The sequence below is a fragment of the Heterodontus francisci genome, chromosome 2 (genome assembly GCF_036365525.1).
Source record: "Heterodontus francisci isolate sHetFra1 chromosome 2, sHetFra1.hap1, whole genome shotgun sequence".
Taxonomy (NCBI): domain Eukaryota; kingdom Metazoa; phylum Chordata; class Chondrichthyes; order Heterodontiformes; family Heterodontidae; genus Heterodontus; species Heterodontus francisci.
In genome coordinates, this window is record NC_090372.1 from 83,931,244 (window position 1) to 83,954,271 (window position 23,028).

Genomic DNA, 23,028 nt, shown 5'->3' on the forward strand with positions numbered 1-23,028 from the left:
ACTTAAATAATTAAAACAGAGGATTAGCCATAAGCTTCGGGATTCACCCATCAGGAATGTTTAGGCTTCCTTACTCAAGCGCCCCATGCCCAATTGTGAAATCCTCCCAAAAACCCCTGCCCATGATGTACCTGGGAACCATTCCTTTGGTCCCAGTCAGGTGCTTCCTCCTGCCTGACATTTCGCTCCCACCTACCAGCCAGCTGCCACTTCTCTCCCCTTTAGTGTGGGCAACTGACTGGGAACGTGCAGATAAGGCCTGGACCACATGCTACTGAGATCAGCCGGTCTTTAGGACTCGTCTCAGTCCCTGACTGCCCAATTCCCACTCTGGGTTAAAATTGGCTATGAACAAATATGCCCACTCTTGAGTTAAAACTGCTCCATCAGTGAAGAATGGGTCTTCACATTTGTCTGTGATGATATAGTTGTAAAATTTTGCATGGCTTTGGAGAAGGAGAGGTAATGCATTTTTTAAAAATTGATCAGATCCCATGAATATATGAAGGGTTAGCCCACTCAGAATGCCACCAAGTCAGTTTCACTTGTTTACAAATCATTTATAGATACATAAAAAATTAAAAATTGCAACACTGAAAATCTGCCACTGAAAATGGATTGCAGAATCAAATAATCATACAACACAGAAGGAAGCCATTCTGTCCACTGAGAGTCTACTCTTTGAAAGAACTAGGCAATTAGTCCCACTCCCATGCCTTTTCCCCTCTCCAGCTCTCCAAAATTTTCCCCTTCAAGTACATATCCAATTCCCTTTTGAAAGTTGTTATTGAATCTGTTTCCATCCACCCTTTCAGGCAGTGCATTCCAGATCATAACAATGCACTGTGTAATAAAAAAAATTCTCCTCACCTCTGAACCTTTTGCCAATCACCTTACATCTATGCCCTCAGGTTATTGACCCTTCCAAAACTACAACTGTCTCTCCTTATTTACTCTATCAAAACCTTTCATGATTTTGAACAGCTGCATCAAATCTCCTTGGCATTTAGTCTCTCCACATAACTGAAGTCTTGCCATATGTTTGAAAATTTGTTTTTCTTCTCCAATGTATAGTATTAACAATCTTTCATTCGCTTATTTGTGATATTCAATGCATCATTCTTAATTGACAGAGGGCTAGGTTTTGAATTGCGTGATACTGTAAAATGAGTGATAGTGAATTGGCAGCCTGATATACACTTCTCCTGATTTCTATTTCCACTGACTCCAGTGGAAGTAAAAATTGAGAGATGTAAAACAGGCGGCTGTTTCTCTATCATTCATTTTACAGTATCGCACTGAGTTACAATCTACCCCAGAGAATCTGATGAAAATTTTCAAAAGAGAAACAATCCAGCAAAGTAAATAGCAAGGTAAATGTCATGTAAAGGTCAATCTTTATAATTAATAAATCCACATATCAGAAGTATTTATTTTTCTTGATACTTATCAATTAGTGTTTCATCTAAAACTCTGATATATTTATATACTTTTAAAGAAAAGTTTTCACTAATTTCCATCCATTTTTAAAAATATTTCTATTTATAAAGTGTGAAATGTTGGTGCTGAAGCATCTTGGAAAATTCACTGCTTTGAAACTTTAGTCCCATTGGCATTGATTATCAAACGATGGTATCTAAACGATACAACCCTTACCCATCTGTTAACATATTTACAGAATGTATCAAAAGTATATGAACATACAAAAATAATAAAAGATTCACAGGGCATTCAAGCCCGCCCTATCAAGATAACAATAAATCCTACTACAATATTCACCCGCCCCATAACTGTCTCCGGGAGACAAAAAAAATAAAAAAGGGGAAAAAAACATGGGGAAATTCAAAAAAAAGTTTGGAAAATGTTTCTACTCCCAAGGCAGCCAAGGAAAGTTCCAGAATACGGTGGCACTCCATAACTCCTCCTAATCACAACTTACATTACGTAACCAAAAATATTCTCTTCACTCAGCAGCTTGTCAAATTCTCTTTTAAAGAAACAAGAGACTATGTTTTAGAAAAGATTTATTCCTTAATCACTACTGATATAGGTTCATTTTTTAAAAAGGTTATTTAAAAGAATATCTCCATGTATTTCCTGTAAATAGTTGTTTCCCCATCATCTTAAAAATGTCTCAAAGTTCTATGTACAGTTGCTTGCTCGGAGCCATAGCCTATTAGCTTGAGTTTCCTCAGGATAACAGTAATGGAAACATGCATGAACTGAGACTTTCCACAGATACTTGGAAAGACACATTGTTAAAAGAGTTTCAAGCACAAAAATATGATTGGCAAATTAATCCTGTTCTTGTGCATTTTGTAATTTAAGGTTATTTATTATGTCACAAACCTTATTACTAATCATAACCACTCAACTCCATGGAGAAAGCTGGATTTCAAATGAAAGCAATTTTCAAAAAAATATTTTGAGCAATTTCATTAGTTCAGCTTTCCTTATCTTTTAGTTGGCAGATTTTGCCGACTGTTCATACTGGATCTATTTTCATGCACCTTCAGTGGTTCCTCAATTCAAGTTTTTCCAGTCATACCTCCCTCCCTCTGCAGTTGTGACCTTTTGCTAGTTCTAAGTATGTAACTTCAACCAATAAAGTCCAATCATACAGAAATCTGCACTTTTCAGGTATGGCAGCAAAATGTGAGGGCAGCTAAGTGTGACAGACAAAACCTGCCAGGTTTATCATTTTATCATAAACATTGATTTAAACTGTTACTGGGGTGAAGAAAGGACTTGATAAACAGATTAGCTGTGGCTGAAAACGACACTTGCATATTAACAGACAGTGATTGGAAGGACAAAGGACCAATCCCTGACTTATTCAACACACAATGGACCTTGATCACCAGGTATTATGTGTAAGAGGAGCATTCCAGAGACTGCTAAGGTGATACAATGCAAGACGTGGTCAGACCAGTTAGTCACATGACTAACCTGCTTGACAACCTGGGTTTTGCTGAATTGTACAAGCAGAGAGTTTGAACTCAGATAGGCTGTTTGCTCCTGGATTGAGAAGATCTCTCCTATCTGTTCCCATCTCTTTCTCACAAGCCTTTGAATCCACTGAAGACACATGAATCCCAAGAGAGAAAAGTCTCCTACAGCGAACAAGGTTTAAGAAGAATACTGGGCCCCAACGAAAAGCAACATCTGCCTACAATCAAGGACTATACTGTGAGCTTGAAGAACCGTAACAAAAACTCTTCAGATATTGCCTCAAACTTCTCCACTTTATTTTCCTTCTGCTCTTTTCTGTCTCTATTTGCATGTTTGTATCGCGTATGCATGTAGTGTATCCGTAGGCATCAACCGAATTAGAGTTTAAGTTCAAAGGTTAATAAATTTCAACTTTTCTTCGTTAAACCTAAGAAAATCGGTTTGTGCTGGTTTCTTTGCCTGTGGACTTTCACCAAGGGGGAGCTAAAAACACAGCATATATAAAATTAAACCCTGTTACAGTAAGACCAGGTGAAAGCTGAGAGGGACCCCCAGACACCTTTCTCACCAGGTCGTAACAATAAGAGTATAATTTTAACTTAACCCACCCCATGGGAAACAGACAGGATCAGACTGGCTGCTCATCTTACAATCTGTTCGACCTAACTTTCCATTGGATTCAGGGGAAAGTAAAATTGGGTAGATTGTAAAATGAGTGGCCAAACTGTTCCTACCAGCCTCCCACTAGGTGGATTAAGTTAAAATTACCCCAACATTTTAATATTTGGTAGAAAGTTACCTTGGCATTGTTCATTGTGAGTCGGAAGATGCGTTCCTTACAGTGAAATTAAGAACATTTCCCCTTCTATTTGGTTTGAGGTTAACTTGATCATCATGCAAGAGAAAAACAACAGTTCAATTCAACTGCCTAAGCCTTGCTAATCATGGTTCTTTTAAAGCACTGGTGTTTTTCGTGTGTCAGAAAATGATAGTTATTTATTAATGTTCTTTTAATTAATTTTGAATACTGTCGAAAGCTTTATCAAAAATGTTTCTGTACAAAAGGCAGAACTCAATAACAAAACAACTTACATTTCTATAGCATTTGCCACATAAAAGAGAATGTCTCAGAGGTTTTAAAAAATGGAAAAAGGTGGGCATAAAGCAAGAGAAAGAGGGAAAACAGAGTTGCCTGTCACAGTAAGATGAAACATCATTAGTGAAAAGATATTTAGAAACAGGTGACAATGCAGAAATTTTGGAAGAGAATCCCAGATATTGGGGGATAGTAGCTGAAGGAGTGACTGCTGATGGTATATTGGAAACATGTAATAATTTGGCATCAAGGTCGATCATAGAAAGAAAATTGAAGGTATGCCGTATGTTTCAAAATTACTATTCTCATGACCTAGCAAAATGCAGTAATTTATAATTTTCCTTGAACTGATAATTATCCTTTATTCAAACCAATAATCAGTCTAATAGTTGACTGCAGAAGGGTCCTTTCATGAATCATTATCTATGTCCATAATCTGCTCCAGTGCTCTTTCTAGATACTAACTTCTAATAATTCAAATGCACACAGTCTTCCAAGCATTATCATGATTAGATACAGTTCTATATCTTGCTGCTTCCCCTCAATTGTGATATTATAAATTAAACAACCAGACCTCATACATTTGCATAGGACAAGATCATATCTAGTTTCATATGAGGTTTACCCAACCTCTTATCCACAGATATTTTGCCAAAAATTAGCGTTACTTTCTCAGGCTCTTTTTCCAGACATAGCAATCTTATTCTCATACATGGCAATCAGCATTTGCCTTTTATCACACCTTTATCTTTTATCCCAGAACCAGTTATACCTTTTTTTAAATTCCCATCATATCTTTTGTCATCTAAATCAGTTCCAATTCTTACCTATTTGTACGAGATTAACACATTTTCAGTGACAGAGAAATTCCATTATTCCCTGCACTCATTTCTGTATATCCACACTACAGTATTTCAGATTCACCTTTAATAATCCTAATTGGTCATGTTAAAGGAATCAAGCAGCCATATCTGTTTTTTTAACCCTATTTATGTAGACAGATCCTGTTCAATGTTTCACAGCTACTTCCTGCTATCCTTCTACTCTTGGCAGCCCTTTCTGTGTACAATCTCTGATGTTCTTCATGTAAACATATGTTTACATCCTCCAAATTGAAAAATTGCAACATGCTACAGGAGGCTGCTTTGTACAAATTGCACTTTTTTCTTTATAGAAAATATTTCTCACTGAAAATAATAAACTGAAGAAAATCTACCTTCCACATCCTCACAAATCTTGTTTAACTGAAAATGTAATTTGAAAGCAAGCATAAGTAAATTGCATTTGATCAGTGATACTAGACATTTTGAATGTTATCAGCTTGCTTTTTCAGTATTAAATGGTTGCCTCAAAATCAAATAATATCTCCAGGCTCACATCATGCCATTTTCCAACTTAAGGTGACAGTTTCTAAACGTAATCAATATTTGAAGGTCAGGTAATGAATACAGTTCAACAATATCGTTCAAAAAAATCAGACTGGTTTGTTTTGTCACAGAAACATAGCAAATTTTACATCTGATAAATCAGTTTGAATGTATATAAATCCCTAAAGTGAGTTTTGCTGGTTCTCCAAATTCTCTGTTCTTCTTTCTTTCTCACTCCACCCCACACAGTTGCATGTGTCTCTTTCTTTGTCTCTCTTACCTATTTTACCAATTTCTTTCTCTATGTGTGCCTCTCTGGCCTTCACATTTCTCTCTCTTTCTCCCCAATCTCTCTCGGTTCCTCAGCTGTTGTCCCTCCAATGTCTTTTACTTTGTTCCCGAAAGTTTTTTCCCCTCTCTCTCTCTTCCCTCCCTTAATCTGTCACCACAGTATTTATTCCTCCAGCAATCCAATCTGTCTATAGCCCTGCAATCACTTTCTGACACTGTAATCACAGAATGATTACAGCACAGAGCGAGGCCATTTGGCCTGTCATGACCATGCTGGCTCTTTGCAAGAGCAACTCACCTAGTCCCACACCTCACCTTTTCCCTTAGTCCTGCAAATATTTACTCTTCAGATACTAATTCAACCCTCTTTGAAAGCCACGATTGAATATGCCCCCACCACACTTTCAGGCAGTGTGAGCATTTTTGTTGGCAATGAATGGGCAGGAAATAAACCAAGGGTTGGTATCCACTCAAGCAAATGTATTGTGCCATAAAGGTGAGTGAGACATTGACAATTCCAGGTGAAGCATTGACTTTTTTTTTAGATTAGAGATACAGCACTGAAACAGGCCCTTCGGCCCACCGAGTCTGTGCCGAACATCAACCACCCATTTATACTAATCCTATATTCCTACCAAACATCCCCACCTGTCCCTATATTTCCCTACCACCTACCTATACTAGTGACAATTTATAATGGCCAATTTACCTGTCAACCTGAAAGTCTTTTGGCTTGTGGGAGGAAACCCACGCAGACACAGGGAGAACTTGCAAACTCCACACAGGCAGTACCCGGAATCGAACCCGGGTCCCTGGAGCGGTGAGGCTGCAGTGCTAACCACTGCGCCACCCCATTTGGACTTGTACTCCAAATGACATTTCCCACCTTTTAGAAGCTATTGTGAAACTGATACTTCCCTTTACATCTCTTCAATTTGTAGCAAAGAACTCCTCAAAATTGCATCCATGTCCTAATTGCTTTTCACACAGCCCAGTGTGGATTGGCTGCCAACTAAACAGAAGCTTGCTTACACAGCATAATTGGCAAGAGCCCAGAAAATTGCTAGCATGAGTGCCTCATTATACAGATAAGTTGTTGAAGCAAAGTAATCTTTTAGTGCTGGTACTCAACTGCAACCTTTTCGGGGGTATAGCATGTCACATAGCATCCAGATAATTAAAAAACTTAAGCTGAACCGGGTTGCTGGAGCTGTGAGGCTGCGGTGCTAACCTCTGCGCCATCAGCAAAGCAGCATATACTTGGAATTCCAATAAATACATATTTTTGCTGACTGTTTGATGGATCAAATGTCTCCATCTCTCACCGTCCTGAGGTCAACTGCAATAGCCAAGACCCAGATGTTTCTTGACTTTCCCGGGGTGTGTTTCCGGGTTTTCAGAGGACAGGCACCGAGTGTCCTGGAGGTGCTGTGTGGTTAACCGAACGTAGCCTTATGTCCAAAGATCAATAAACGCTTTCTAGAAGACGTGACATTTGGGTTAGGCAGTCATCGTTCTGCCCTAACTGTTGGTGACATGGCCATAACACCAAATGCAGCAGTTGCAAACAAATAGACCACAAGGTTATTGCATCAATTTTTGCTTGATCTCCTTGCATGAGAGTCCAAGGGCTGTATTTTTGCATCAGGGGCAGGAAACAGAAGTCCAGACAGTTTCCAGGTCCCGAACCCACACTCAGGGGAAACAGAAAAGAGAAACGATCTTCACAGGGGCGACCCCTTAATTGATGTGAAGAGGGGTTCACTGACCAATTAATGGCCACAGGGGAGGGAGCAGAGGCGAGCCAACTGAAGAGTGGCGCCGATTTCAACTCAAACAGAAGTGGACATTGAAGAATCACAGTGAACTTGGGGCTGAACTTCGCATATCAATGATGTCTCACAAGAGCCGGGGGCCTGGAACCCGGGGCAGGGCAGCTTCTAGTTTCTTGCAAATCTACCTGGTGGACATGCTGGAGGCCATGAGGGAGAAGAGGAAAGTCCTCTTCTTGGAAGATGGTAGGAGGAGGCCACCCACACAGACCAAACAGGTCTGGATAGAAATCACTGCCATTGTCAGTGGCAGAAGCATCATAAGAAGATCCTGGATCCAGTATCAGAAAAGATTCAATAACCTGATTTGCTCTGGCAAGGTGAGTGCAACCCCCAACCCTCAGAACAGGGTCTCTGGGTATTCACCCTCCAGCAGACACAGCAGCTGAGGAGCCTCAGGGCGCATACTGCTCTTGAACATGACAGAGATATGTGCCCAGGGTACTTAATGACCCTTCAGAATGGATCAGCGTCATAGTGCTGCTGAGGACCAATCAGCATTGCAACAAGCACCCTCCAATTTATTGGCCAAGATGGTGTTGGCCAAAGAGGTCAGTGACTTATGCTCTTTTTTGTCCTTGCAGGAGAAATGGGCACATAATTCCTGAGAGAGGGTCCAAACAGGTGGAGGGGTACCCCATCTGCGAATCATCACGACAATGGAGGAGCGAGCGTTGGAGATAGCCAAGATTGTGGACCAGGAGGGAGTCAGCCATGGTGAAATAGGCACTCATGGTGGAGATGATTACAGAGAGCAAGGTGCTCATTAAGGGAGTGCATTGCAATCCACCCTGTCAGACAGCATGCTGAACACGGAGTTACACTGCTGCTCTACGAGGCTAGCTTCCATGATCTCTTCCGAAGGGTCACTGACCCAAAACGTTAACTCTGCTTCTCTTTCCACAGATGCTGCCAGACCTGCTGAGTGATTCCAGCATTTCTTGTTTTTGTTCCATGATCTCTTCTCGAGTTTCCCCACAGGTGCAGATGCCCTCCCCAAGAGACCTTCTGCCTCTCCAGCTGCAGCCCAAAATAAGCTGCAAGGAACCAAAGGAGCACCGCCATACCTTACAAGCACACCGTGCACCACTGCAGGTACTCTCACCTCAGTAGGTCCTCACTCGAATTTAAATAGAGTGGCACAGGGTGAGGAACATGGTACGAGAATGCAGGAGGAGGTGCCAAAGGCAGCTGTAGGCAGTCCCTCTCTGAGGAGGGAAGCCAGACACAGCCCTGCTTAGGTGGACACAAATGGCATCCCCATAAAAGCATCTCTACACAACCAACACCATTAACCTGTCCAGGTTACGTAGAGTGGCTTGTATCCTGTGTACGTCAGTGCTCAGTTCCTCCAAGTGCTGCTGCATATGGCTCAACAGTCACCGGCAGGGAGGCTCTACCTAGAACAGCAGAAAATGTGATCCCACATGTCAGAGTTCCCCGAGGACAGTACAGGGTCATGGACATAGAATGGGGAAGTCCATCCATCTCATGTGCACCACCATGGCTCAGGGCTATGAGAACATGAGCTCCTCCATTGAGAGAGTGGTCTACCTCATGGAGAGCCATATGCAGCAGCACTTGGAGGAACTGAGCACTGATGTACACAGGATACAAGCCACACTACGTAGCCTGGACAGGTCAATGGCGCTGGTCGTGCAGAGATGTTTGGTGCGGATGCCATTTGTGCCCCAACTGATGCTCCCCTCCAGCCATCCAGAGTGCCAGCCAAGGGCTGAGGGTGTCACCGAGGAGAATGAGTGCCATCCCTCACGGGATACCTTCATCACTCTCCGCCTGCTTGGCTCCTCTGACAGAGCATCTGTGCAGCAGAGCCAAGTGACGGAGGCTGCCCCAACTATGATGCTGGTGCAGCAGCCTCTGGAGATGCCTCCATGGGAACACCTCCATGAGGAGAGTGACCATCACATGCATCTCTGCTGCAAATTGTGACACGTGAGTAGGCTGCCTCCACTTCCTCCGAGGCCACAGGGTAAGCACCGGGGTAGAAGTGGCCCAGCACAGAGACCGTGTCGCATGTAGCACTGAGTGGGTCACTGGGGTGTCATCTTGCTGTAACTGTGCACTGCTTTCCTTTCTGAGCACGATGCAAATAATGACACTTTAAGGCACTTGTCTGAGACTCCTTTTATTGATGGCAAAACAAGGTGGTGAAGGAGATCAAGGGTTCCTCAACAGTGACAGAAAAGCCTCTGGGCAGATGTGCTTTCTTCATTGGCCGTGAGAATTTACATGTTCTAGACTGCATCTTCAATGGATGCAGTAGCACAGGCACATCAAACTGAGTTCCATAACTTATCCTTCATCCTGGGTCAGAGGAGCTCAGTGAATCACATGATCTGACACCCATGGCATTCCAACAAGACCTTCCTTCCTCTCACTGTCCCGGCCACCTCCCTGTGTAGCTGGTGCACCTGGAGTACTGCATTCTCTTGCTCAAACTCCTCTTCCTCCTCCTGCTCCTCCTCTTCCTCCGATGAGCTGTCTCCTTCCAAGGCCTCACTGTCCTCAAGGTCCACACTTCTCTACAGGGCCATGTCATGGAGACCACAGAAGACCGCCATAACGAGCGAGACTCTTGCAGGTGTGTTTTGCAGGGAGTCACCCAACCAGTCTAGGCACCAGAAATGCATCTTCAGAAGTCCCATGGCCTGCTCAATAGTTATCCTAGTAAGCAGGTGGCATTGGTTGTAGTGCCTCTGCACCTCTGTCTGGGGCTTCCATAGAGAGGTCAGTGGCCATTTCTTCAAGGATATCCCTTGACCCCTAGGATCCATCCATGGACTTTGGGAGTTGGAGTAAAGAGATGCGGCAGCCTGGATTGACAGAGGATGAAGAAGTCATGGCAACTGCCAGGAAAATGAGCACACACATGGAGGAAGCTCTTGGTTGCAGACCAGCTGAAAGCTGATGGAATGGAAGCCTTTCCTGTTGATGAATCTGACTGGCCAGTCACTGGGTGCCTTGATGGCCACAGGGGTACATTCAATGATGCCCTGCACCTAGAGGAATCCAGCAATGATGACATAACTTACTGCCTGCGAGGCCACATCTGTCGTAAATTCAACGTACTGTCCAGCCCTGGCAAATAAATAATCAATCAGTGACCTGTGAGATACAATGGTGTGCAGCTGTTTGTCGGTTGCCTCCAAGGTGCACATTTAATTCATGGAAAGATCCAGAAGCAAAGAAGTTCAAGGCCACAGCAACACAGGGCATGGCAACCAATGCTGCGAGGTCTTTGGCAACAAGGGCGCAGATGCCTTTGACCATCTGCCTGGAGAGTCGCAGTCTCCTACGGCACTGGGTTTCAGTCATCTCCAGGCTAACTCAGTCTTCGTTGCCAGGTCCTATGCTGAGGGTATGGCCTCAGTGTCCTTCCTGCCCTCTTCCCTGCCCTTAAATGCCTGGGGCTCTGGCCTTCCTGCAGAATGTGTTGCACCTCATCACCACTGGGCCTAAACTCTGGAAGTCATCCCCCCCCCCCCCCCCAATTACCAGCTGCAACCTTCCTTATGCTCATGTAGCACCTAATTGTGCTTGGCAGCCTTGCCCCTGTTTATATGCCCCTGCAATGCCAGGAGGGTGACGCCCAACACTACCTGAGCAGTCACTGCCCACTCTCCCAGCCACCTGTGCAGTGCCAAAGCATCAGATTAAAAGGAGTGGCTTATAATATGGAAAATCATGGTAGTAAGCCTGAGGATTGGGAGTGTTTTAAAAACCAGCAAAAGGCCACCAAAAAATTGATAAAAAAGGGAGCAAAAAAATAGAATTAGATTTAACTGGCCAGTAAAAAATGATTGCAAGAACTTTTACAAGTATATAAAAAGAGAGTAGATAAAGTAAATGTTGGTCCCTTAGAGGCAGAGACAGAAGAAATCATGGGAAATGAGGAAATGGCAGAGACATTGAATAAATATTTTGTGTCTGTCTTCACAATGGAAGACACAAATTACATACCAGAAATAGAGGGTAACCAAGGGACTACTAAGAATGAAGAACTTAAGGTAATCAATATCAGCAAAGAAAAAGTATCGGAGAAATTTAAAAGGGATTAAAATAGGGCAAACGCCCAGGACCTGATGGCCTATGTTCCAAGAGAGGAAGCTGCAAAGATAGCAGATGAGCTTATGATTTTCCAAAATTCCCGAGATTGGTGTGGTGGATGGGCTTCCTGGAGGGTTTCACAGAATAACACATTTTAAGGTGAAATGAAGCAACTGAATCTAAGCAAGGGAAAAGTCTGATTCCAAACAGAGGTAGATATTGCTCACTCAGTTTCCTCAGGCAAATGTGTCTATAAGAATAACTCAGATTTCAAACCTGGGCTGTGTTTTAGCCATGGTTCAGAAATAGCACTCTCATCTCGGAGTCAGTAGGTTACAACTTCAAGTCCCACTGCAGAGACGTGAGCACAGACTGACACTTCAGTGCAACACTCAAAGAGTGCGGCACTGCCAGAGATGCCATCATTCAGATGAGATGTTAAACAGAGGTCCACCTGCCCTTTCAGGTGGACATAAGATACAAAGTTCCCATAGCATTATTGCAAAGACCACCAAAGCATTTGTCCCCAATGTCCTGGCCAATGTTTATCCCTCAACCAACATCACCAAAAAAAAAAATGGTCATTTATCTCACTGTTGTTTGTGGGATCTTGCTGTGTGAAAACTGCCTACTAAATGTCCTACATACAACAGAGCCTACACTTCAAAAGTACTCCAATGGCTGTAAAGTGCTTTGGGACACAGAGGTCATGAAAGATGCGACATGAGTGCAAGATCTTTCTTTCTACATGCCTAATCATCATGGATGAACCATATCAAACCAACAAGTTGGCTGGGAATTATTTTGCCTAATTAATTAATGGATTAGTTGTCTATATTTTTGCAGATATATACAATAAAAGTACAAATATTATTCCAAATATTAAAGTATTTTTATTTTATATGTAACCTGATGTATTTCCAGCTTTGTTATTAAAGCACTGAAATCAATGTAATATTACTTGTTCCTTTGGTAAGTGAACTATTGTAAGGTTCACAGGACTGCAAGTAATATCTAAAGAATACATGGGTTTTTATTATAACTTAATTAGAACATATCAGCTTACTGCAGGAGCACATCTACACAAACATCACTGTCAGGTTACACCCACAACTCCCTGGTCATGTGTGACGCAACATCACTTCATCTGGTAATCTTCACTTACAGCTGCTTCAGGTGGCCTGCTTAAGGTCGTCCCCACAATGTCCCCCTTTTATTCAAAAATATAAACATATGTACAATATACAATGATCTTACAGTTCAGACTAACTATACATGATTAAAATAAAATGTTATTTACAAGTAAGCAAGTTTAACACTCCTTGAAAACGTAGAGGGGGTTTGCTTATTCGTCCCGATCTTGTTATCGTAAACCTCTTCCCAGAGCGGAGTTCGTCTCGACGACTCCTCAGAGACTCTGGTGACTCAGAACACTGGTTAGCATGTTCTTCCTCTGTGCTCATAGCCTCTAATTTCTTTTTCAGACTTTGTCTCTGAACATGTACACAATACCACAGGGTTGTCACTTGTAGTGTTGTCATACAGCTCTGAGTTGACTTTGGTTCCTTCCGAGAATCGCACCATTGGGTGTCTCAACCTCCTCTGATCTGGGCTGGTCGCATATCCTCACAACCTCTGTAGGATACTAAGTTCCCGACACATGATTGCGGACTCTGACCTCTTGTCCTACTCGCAATCGAGCCCATTCTGGTCCTGCTTGCCTGTCATGTGATGCCTTCATCTTCCCTCGTTTGGAAAGCTTAGAAAAATGACGACTGGCAACAGCACCAATTACTGACAATTCCCTCTGGTGTCTGGGTACTTGCTGCAATGAACTGAAGCCTGAGGAGACACACTGGTCATATTGCCACTTCGTATTAAGACTCCCAGCTTTTGTGTCATCCTTTACATGGACCAACCCAGTTCAATCGACCTGGATATTTTCTACCATCTTCAATGTGTTACTGACTTCATGAATTGTGACAATTCGTAGACCTTGGCATACTGGAAGTCCTGCGACAGTTGGTCCAGCTGTACCTAGAATATAAAATATTTATGGCAGCCATTCAGAGATCTCGTAGCTGCACTGTAAGATTATCATTCCAATGTACTTGATTCGAGAACCATTGTGGGCAGTCAACCTAGCTGTAGTGGGACCTTGCAACAAATTGGTCAATGGACTCACCTTACCTTTGCCAGTAGGTCATAAGCTCAAGCCAATGTACTCTTAAATTGACCTTTACCTGGAGTCGCTCCTCCAGGAATGTGCATAGCTCGCTGGGGTCCGTCTGATCCTCAGCTGACAATCCTGATGTATTGATCCATTGCAGGCCCTCGTTGCCCAGTGCGATCTTGATTTTTATAGCTTGTTTCTCTGGTTCGCTCACTTCTTGATCCTGGAAACACAGTTCCACCCACTGTTGAAATTCAGACACTACATCAGACACTTTCTAATCCATGATTGTTTACCTGAAAGCCTTTGTGGATGATCCTGCTTTAAAAAAAAAGATATAGGACTTTTCGCAGGTTTTCTTTTTCACAGGCACGTCTTTTGCAGGCTCTCTGCTTTACAAGTTTTCTGTCTCCTTTTTGAGACAGGTTCATTTTTACAGCCCTTCCCCTTTTAAGAATGAGACTACAGCTGCTTTTGTTTACACAATTTGTTCATTTTTATAAACTGGTAGCACATTTTTTCTCTCAGGCTTCAGTTTTGCAGCTTGCAGTACAGACAGCTGCCACAATCAGCATTTTACTTTTTGCTGGACCTCAGGTGGCACTGTTGGGTTCTTCACACTGTTTTTGGCTTAGGCCCCACCCACAAAGCAAAAAAAGGGATAACTAAAGCAGTTATGGCTGTACTACTTCATTCAAATTTTTTAACCCACTGCCAGATGATTTGAAAGCTCCGATCTTCAGGCAAATTGCCTACTGTACTCAGTTTTGACACCTCCCGGGGTACTGTCTGTAATCCACCTCGCTGCTCTATTATGGGATCTCCTACCAACTGGTCTCCTGCAGGATCTTCGGCCAATCCAGATAGGCAATTAGCTGGTCTTCAGAAAACTATAGCCCACCACTGCCACCATTTATATTACGTGCTCCTTTGATATGGGAACTATTGTACACGCACGCACACAGGTCATGTGTGACACAACATCACTTCCTCTGGTGATTTTACAGCATCTTAAGGTGGTCCTCTTACGGTCTTCCCACAACAATCAATAAGCTATTTTTAAACCTTTTCCTTTGATGATGAAATCCTACTTCTGTCTGTACAAGCAGTAGAAGTGTAAGCTCCAAGTTTTAAAACATTAAATTGGTGTTAGACACTATGGGCCAAATTTTATGCTTGAGAAACTGCCATCGGCCAGAAACTGGGCACGAGGCACATAGGGAACAGGAGCGCCAAACTGCACATGATTCATTGGCAGCCGGCCAATTAAACCTAATGAGCCGAGACGCCTGAACAATCGGTGTCGGGCCCAGAGGCGGGGAGTATGGTGTCAGGTGATGCCTCAGCATGTGCTGGCACCATTTTCAAAAGGGCTGCCAGACCTGCATTAAACACTGTACTGTGAAGGCCTGGGAGAGGAGGAGGTGATTGCAGACACTGAAGAGATGGCTAAGAAGCGAGCCTGGGCGACTCCATGTTGATCTGATGACTCCCTCCAGGAGCTTTTGCAGGCTGCAAGGGGGAGGAGGCACATATTGTTCCCAAGGGACAGAAGGAGGAGGAGGCAACCTGGAAGCCAAACCAAGCAGGCTTGGCTCCAGATCACAGAGGACGTCATCAGCCATGAAGTGACAGCACGAACATGGATTCAGTGCCACAAGCGGCTCATCGAACAGATCCAGGCTGCGAAAGTAAGTACTTTTTAATGCCTTCATCACTTGGGCCTTGGATCTGGCAAAGCATGATGGTCCATTTGGGAGGAGCGGCATCAACCCCCAGACCTGGGCAAAAGGGTCAGGTGATGCGAAATAACTACAGCGGCATGGCAAGATGACCCTGAAAGGAGGCCCCCTGACAAGGCACAATCTCGCAAGGTCCCTGGAAAGGCGACACACAATGGGCTGCTGACTAGGAGATCCCACACATGTCCCCAGTGGATCCCTGGAATGATCCAGAGGTGTAGAAGTTCAGCACCATGGTGACCTTCAGGGCCACTGGTATCAGATTCCCACCAAGTCCCCTGGGACACAGCTTGTCCTGCCTCATAGCGTTAAGGTCTGTGACTGCTGTCCTGGAGAGGCGGAGTCTTTGTTGACGACTGCCTCTCAGACATCTGCAGGAAGTTGAGCCTCAACATTTAGACCCTCTCTGGAGGGTACCTCCTTCTGTGTGGGGCAGCTCCCTCTCTCTCCCATGTGCCCTTCTCCACTGACTGAAGGCTGCTGCTGACCCTCCTGTGGGTTTGCAGGTTTTCATGGTGCTGCTGCAGATGCCTCATCTTCTACGAGGTCTGTGAAGCCTGGATGAATGAGGCCCATGATATGTGGCCTCTCCTGAATGCAAGTCCTTCCCTGCCAGTGGCTCCCTCTTCTTGCCCCCAATTATGAGCCATGCCCAGGTGTTACTTGCCCCTGAAGCTCAAACAACCTTCCCCTTACTCCTCACGCATTGTGCGATGTCCTCCCAGTCACCCTGCAAGGCCCTCAATGGTTGCTCTCAAGATGGACTCCACTAGCCGGCAGCCATGCTCTCCCTCCTTCATGTCACCTCCTTGAAGGAGGCGAGCCTCTGAAGCCATGTGAAACCGGTGCACCATTTGAAAAATCCAATCTGGACCATAACACTGCTTTCAATTGGCCTCTACAGTATCTTAAATACCTGCCCACCATATCACTGTCAGACCTCTGCCTTCCATGTTTGCCGCCATTGACAAAATCAGGATGGGATGTCACAGCGTCGGTCTTCCTGTTCATCATGTCCCATCCCAATTTTATATCCCACCACACCTCCCTTCCCTTAAAATTCAGCCCAATGTTATTCTTTCAAACTAAGTACAGGAGGATCAAGGACTAGAGATCCAATATCTTTTAATTCATTCTGGCAACATGGGGATTGTCAGCAAGGCTGGCATTTAATCCCCATCCCTAATTATCCTGAGGCAATTTCTTGAGCCTTTTTCTTGAACCATTGTAGTGGTTTTATACAACTGAATGTCTTGCTTGGTTGCTTCAGAGGGCAGTTAAGAGCCAAGTATGTTGGTATGGGACTGGAATCACATTTAGGCCAGATTGGTTAAGGACTGCAGGTTTCCTTCCCTAAAGCATTTTAGTGAACACACTGGGCAGCTTAAAAAGCTGGTATCAGCAAAAGTGCCTGTTATTTCCAGATTTTTCAAAAAACATAGTTCAAATTCGAAACTGTCATGGTGAAATTTAAACTCATTCTCCATTATTAGTCCGGACTTCTGGATGCCGAGCCCAGTAACAAATAATTTGCTACCGTACCTAATAATATTAATTCCTGTTGTCATGCATATCATGCGCCTCACCTGTAGAAAAGGTCACTAGTCACCATGAAGTAGTGACTGGATGAGAATTATTCAAAGATCCACTTACAGCCCCTTATTTCAATTTGTTGCGCAATGTTATATTCACAGCAACACCTACTGGAGCAGTATTTTGGATCTCCCATGGCATTGCGCATGGTGTGCCAAAGAATACTCTATTTTAATTATGCAGTGCCTTCAGGTGCCAATGCCCAAAGCTCTGAAATTCCCTCCCTAAATCTTGGCCTCTCTACCTCTGAGACACTCCTTGAAACCTAGCTCTTTGAACAAGCGCTTGGTCATCTGGTCTAACATCTCCTTATGTAGCTCAGGGTCAAATTTTGTTTGATAAAACATCATAAGGCACTTAACAAGCGTTATTATGTTAAAGGGGCTAAATAAATGCAAACTGTTACCAAAAATGAGCAATGGGAAAAATGTGATGGGGAATTTGTAAAATGAAGTATGTGAGACAGTTTCAGGAAGTGTGTATTATATGGAAAACTTTTAATGTTACAGATATTTGGTACCAGTAAGTTTAAATAAGAGTTATAGTAGGTTTTCTTCAGTAGCTAAGAGAATAACTGCAGTATTAGGTCTCACTGATCAAGAAGGTCCCAGTTTGAATCTGATTCAGGCCAAGCTAGCTTATGTGAACCAGAGCTGTGATGGCACTATAATTCACCCCTAGGAAAAGGAAACAAAATCAGACAGTCGTGCTGCTCTGGATAGCTATTCAGTAACTCTTTCTGGAAAGAGGATTTTTTTTTTTTTAATGACAGGATCAGGCTTCATTCTGATGTTCCCTATGGCAGAATGAGCTACTAAAACTCACTGTCTGAGATCATACATGAAGAGTAACCATATCGGTAATGTGTTTGAGGACTGCTAGTTATCCCAGCATGTCACCATCTTCAAGAGGAGGGAGACCACCAATGCTCTGAAATTATCCAGTGATATGGATGAGTCATACAGACCTGGAAGGTCCCTGGTCTGTGTTAAATTATCTGATTTCATCCAGGGTAGTGCTAGGGATGTTATGATGGACTTCAGTATCCTGGATGAGAAAGGGGAAAAATCAGCCAGGGTTCCCGCTGCTGATTGCTATCCATTAACTCCTGCTGCAAATTCATGTGTGTTGACAGCATTGGGCTCGTACGAGATCCCTCGACTTACCTGGGCAGCTCAGCCGAGTGGAAATGTGCCTTCTGTGGTACGTGGGAAGTCATGGACGCACCATGTGTCCTTGGCAAACACATCTGTCGTAAGTGTCACCAGTGGCAGAAGCTTGAACTCAGTTTCAGAACTTGTGCGGGGGCTGCAGTCACTGTGGTGCATCCACAAGGCAGAGAACTACGTGGACAGCACGTTTAGAGAGGTGGTCACAGCACAGGTTAAGAATGTTCAACTCCAGAAACCTTGTTATGGAAGGATAATGCTGGAGCCTGTCTTTATTCAGTTTCACATTTATTGTGCAGAATAAAAGGAATACAAACATGTAGCTCCTCACTCAAAATCCTCCACCAGTCTCAGTGAGTGTCTGCTTATAAGTGCTCAAGTAAGACCCAATTAACACCCTTCACCTGCATATACAATTAACAGATTCCCTTCTTTCTTTTATAATGCAACTTGGACTAACATGCTGAAACAACATTTCAAAATAAATTCCATATTATGCACAAAGTATTAACATGCTCAAAGAACATTTCAGAAAAAAAAAATCAAAATACTTTCCATATTAGGTACAAAGTATTATATTGTGTGACACCCTTCCTCTAGTACCTCTAACAATTTCTTCGTACTAGCATTTCTTTTTGTGAAACAATCAGACAGCTGATGACTTACATCTATCCTATTCAGGAATAAAAGAATGATAAGAGTTAGAACAGGGCCAATCAAGGATAGTAGTGGGAAGTTGTGTGCGGAATCAGAGGAGATAGGGGAAGCGTTAAATGAATATTTTTCGTCAGTATTTACAGTAGAGAAAGAAAATGTTGCCGAGGAGATTACTGAGATACAGACGACTAGGCTAGATGGGATTGAGATTCACAAGGAGGAGGTGTTAGCAATTTTGGAAAGAGTGAAAATAGATAAGTCCCCTGGGCCAGATGGGATTTATCCTAGGATTCTCTGGGAAGGCAGGGAGGAGATTGCAGAGCTGTTGTTGATCTTTATGTCGTCATTGTCGACAGGAGTAGTGCCGGAGGATAGCAAATGTTGTCCCCTTGTTCAAGAAGGGGAGTAGAGACAGCCCTGGTAATTATAGACCTGTGAGCCTTACTTCGGTTGTGGGTAAAATGTTGGAAAAGGTTATAAGAGACAGGATTTATAATCATCTTGAAAAGAATAAGTTCATTTGCGATAGTCAGCACGGTTTTGTGAAAGGTAGGTCGTGCCTCACAAACCTTATTGAGTTTTTCGAGAAGGTGACCAAACAGGTGGATGAGGGTAAAGCCGTGGATGTGGTGTATATGGATTTCAGTAAGGCGTTTGATAAGGTTCCCCACGGTAGGCTATTGCAGAAAATACGGAAGTATGGGGTTGAAGGTGATTTAGAGCTTTGGATCAGAAATTGGCTAGCTGAAAGAAGACAGACGGTGGTGGTTGATGGCAAATGTTCATCCTGGAGTTTAGTTACTAGTGGTGTACCGCAAGGTTCTGTTTTGGGGCCACTGCTGTTTGTCATTTTTATAAATGACCTGGATGAGGGTGTAGAAGGGTGGGTTAGTAAATTTGCGGATGACACGAAGGTCGGTGGAGTTGTGGATAGTGTCGAAGGGTGTTGTAGGGTACAGAGGGACATAGATAGGCTGCAGAGCTGGGCTGAGAGATGGCAAATGGAGTTTAATGCGGAGAAGTGTGAGATGATTCACTTTGGAAGGAGTAACAGCAATGCAGAGTACTGGGCTAATGGGAAGATTCTTGGTAGTGTAGATGAGCAGAGAGATCTTGGTGTCCAGGTACATAAATCCCTGAAAGTTGCTACCCAGGTTAATAGGGCTGTTAAGAAGGGATATGGTGTGTTAGCTTTTATTAGTAGGGGGATCGAGTTTAGGAGCCACGAGGTCATGATGCAGCTGTACAAAACTCTGGTGAGGCCACACCTTGAGTATTGCGTGCAGTTCTGGTCACCGCATTATAGGAAGGATGTGGAAGCTTTGGAAAGGGTGCAGAGGAGATTTACTAGGATGTTGCCTGGTATGGAGGGAAGGTCTTACGAGGAAAGGCTGAGGGACTTGGGGTTGTTTTCGTTAGAGAGAAGGAGGAGGAGAGGTGACTTAATAGAGACATACAAGATAATCAGAGGGTTAGATAGGGTGGATAGCGAGAGTCTTTTTCCTCGGATGATGGCAAACACGAGGGGACATAGCTTTAAGTTGAGGGGTGAAAGATATAGGACAGATGTCAGAGGTAGTTTCTTTACGGAGAGAGAGTAGTAGGGGCGGGGAATGCCCTGCCTGCAACAGTAGTAGACTCGCCAACTTTAAGGGCATTTAAGTGGTCATTGGATAGACATATGGATGAAAATGGAATAGTGCAGGTCAGATGGTCGGCGCAACATCGAGGGCCGAAGGGCCTGTACTGCGCTGTAATGTTCTAATTCTAATTTAAGTTTGGAGACTTTCTTTCTCTCCAGCATTTGTTTCAATCCAGCAAGGTTAATACGTAGCCTTTTCTCACTCACACTTTTTGTACGGTGTACATTGTCCCACAAAGAATGATTCCACATAACATTCAACGGGTACCCTATCTTCAGTATGTCCCTTGTTCAAAATTTCACCAAAAATATTTGACAAATAGAACCCCATATCCACTGCCTCCACAAGACCCAGTGTTTCTGCAGCTAGAGTGCTTTTAACAACCTGTTTTATTTTCTTTGCCTCCCAAGCTAAAGGACAATATTTCCCATTTTCACCCATCAGAAATATTATGAAACCAGCTGCACTCGAATACCCATCTGCAAGATTAGCATGTGAAGCATCACTAAAATTATTAGTTTCATCTTCTTTATGGCACCTTAGGATGGGAACTTCAGTATACATTTCTCCAGATTTTTTTTAAGTGTTTTATTTGCCCTTAAAACATTCTCAACTTCCAGATGTTTCATCATTGTGCTTAACTCCAGCACATCAAAACTAGCATCATGCCTAGTCTGAGAGAATAAGCAGTTTAATTGACCAACCCAAGCTTTGCAAGTGCTCAGACACTGCTTTAGATATATCATCTTTCTGTGATGACCTAACACGATTAACCGGGATGGGAATAATACTCTCTAAATAGGATTATTGATTTAAAGTTATTTCAGATTTAGTCTGCTTAATATCTAAATCAATATATTTAAAGGCCCCACAAGCCTGACTCCCAATCTTAAATTCTGCCCTAATCTTAACATATTCCTCAAAATCTACAGTACCACCCATAAGAAATCAATATGCATCGTGCAGATGCCTGAAAGTTTCCTTTTATGATACCAATAAAACATTGCAGGATCTGCTTTTAGTCAAACACAACCAATTTTTAACAAAGCAGATCTCACTGTGAAATACCACACCCTGGAAGCATTAAGGTGACAGACACATTTGTTCAGTCTCCATAATTTTCCTTCTGCATCTACTGCCTCTTTGGGTGGTTTCAGATACACTTCTCTCTGAAAAGTATCACCTTGCAGAAATGCAGCTTTTATGTCAATGGGTCTACACTCCCATGAATGTGGGCAGAAAAACCAAAAAGATTTTCAGAATTACTTTTCCCGCTGTGGGAGACTCCACTCCAACATTGGTATCACCCAGTCTCTCTTCAAAACCTCTCGCAACTAGCCTCGCATTAGCCTTACAATTCCATCGGGAAGGACTTTTTCAGTACAAATTCATCTTTGTGATAAGGCTGGCTGTCCCCTATCTGGTACTTCAGAATAAACTCTAAACTCTCTCCAACTTTCTAATTCCTTATATTTTGCTTCTCTTATTAATTTATCAAGTTTATTGGAAGCTACTAAAACTTCACAGTCATGAGGATTTCTTCTAGTTCTATTCCAAGACTGCTCTCTACCTTTCATTTCATTGTGGAATCTGTTCAAACTATGGCCTCTATTAGTACTTTGATGGCTTTCGGGACTACTGCTAGAAGATCTCCTTCGCACATTATCAGAGGCTCTTTCTCCAATACATGATCGCATCCTTATGCAAAAATCACTTCCAGACCCACTATTAGAACTTGCACTGCACTTTTTTACCCTCCACTCTTTCACCCCATCCTGCCAGTCCATGGACCTTGCCTCTTGGCCATCATTTTGAACGTTTAACCAATATTTAAACTTGCCTGTAGATTTTCTTGGACGTCCCACAATTGTTGCATCCCTCCATTTATTAGACCCTTCTGGAATATATGTCACCCGAATACCTACCCGAAGCAATTGGCCTTTGGATGACATAGCTCTTTCCTGAGCATCATGATTGCTCACATTACAACCCAACCCTTGATCTACCATATTCTGTTCCTCAGGACCTTCATCACAAAACACATGAGTATTTGAGGTACAAGGTGCCTCTTTTCCCTCTATCAGCTGCTCACACTGAGATTTTGTAATGAATTGTGAGGAATGAACCTTAACAGTTTGATTTCCATGCTTGATAACTGCTGTCCTACCATCACGACTGATTACCTTATCAGGGCACTTTCATTCCCTATGACCCTCTCTTTTATAATACACCAAATCTCCTGAATTAAATTCCACCTCAGATGGCCTTATAGGATGCCTCAGAGCTCTCTAAATTTTCTCAGACTTCAGCCTTGATGAAAGCCCATCTCTCTGCATGTAAAGCATTCAAATATGCAGAAACAATTGAACTAATTGTGGTACCTTCTAGGAGCAGGAGGACTGTTGCACAGTACAGAAGGCAATTTGGGATTCCATCCATATT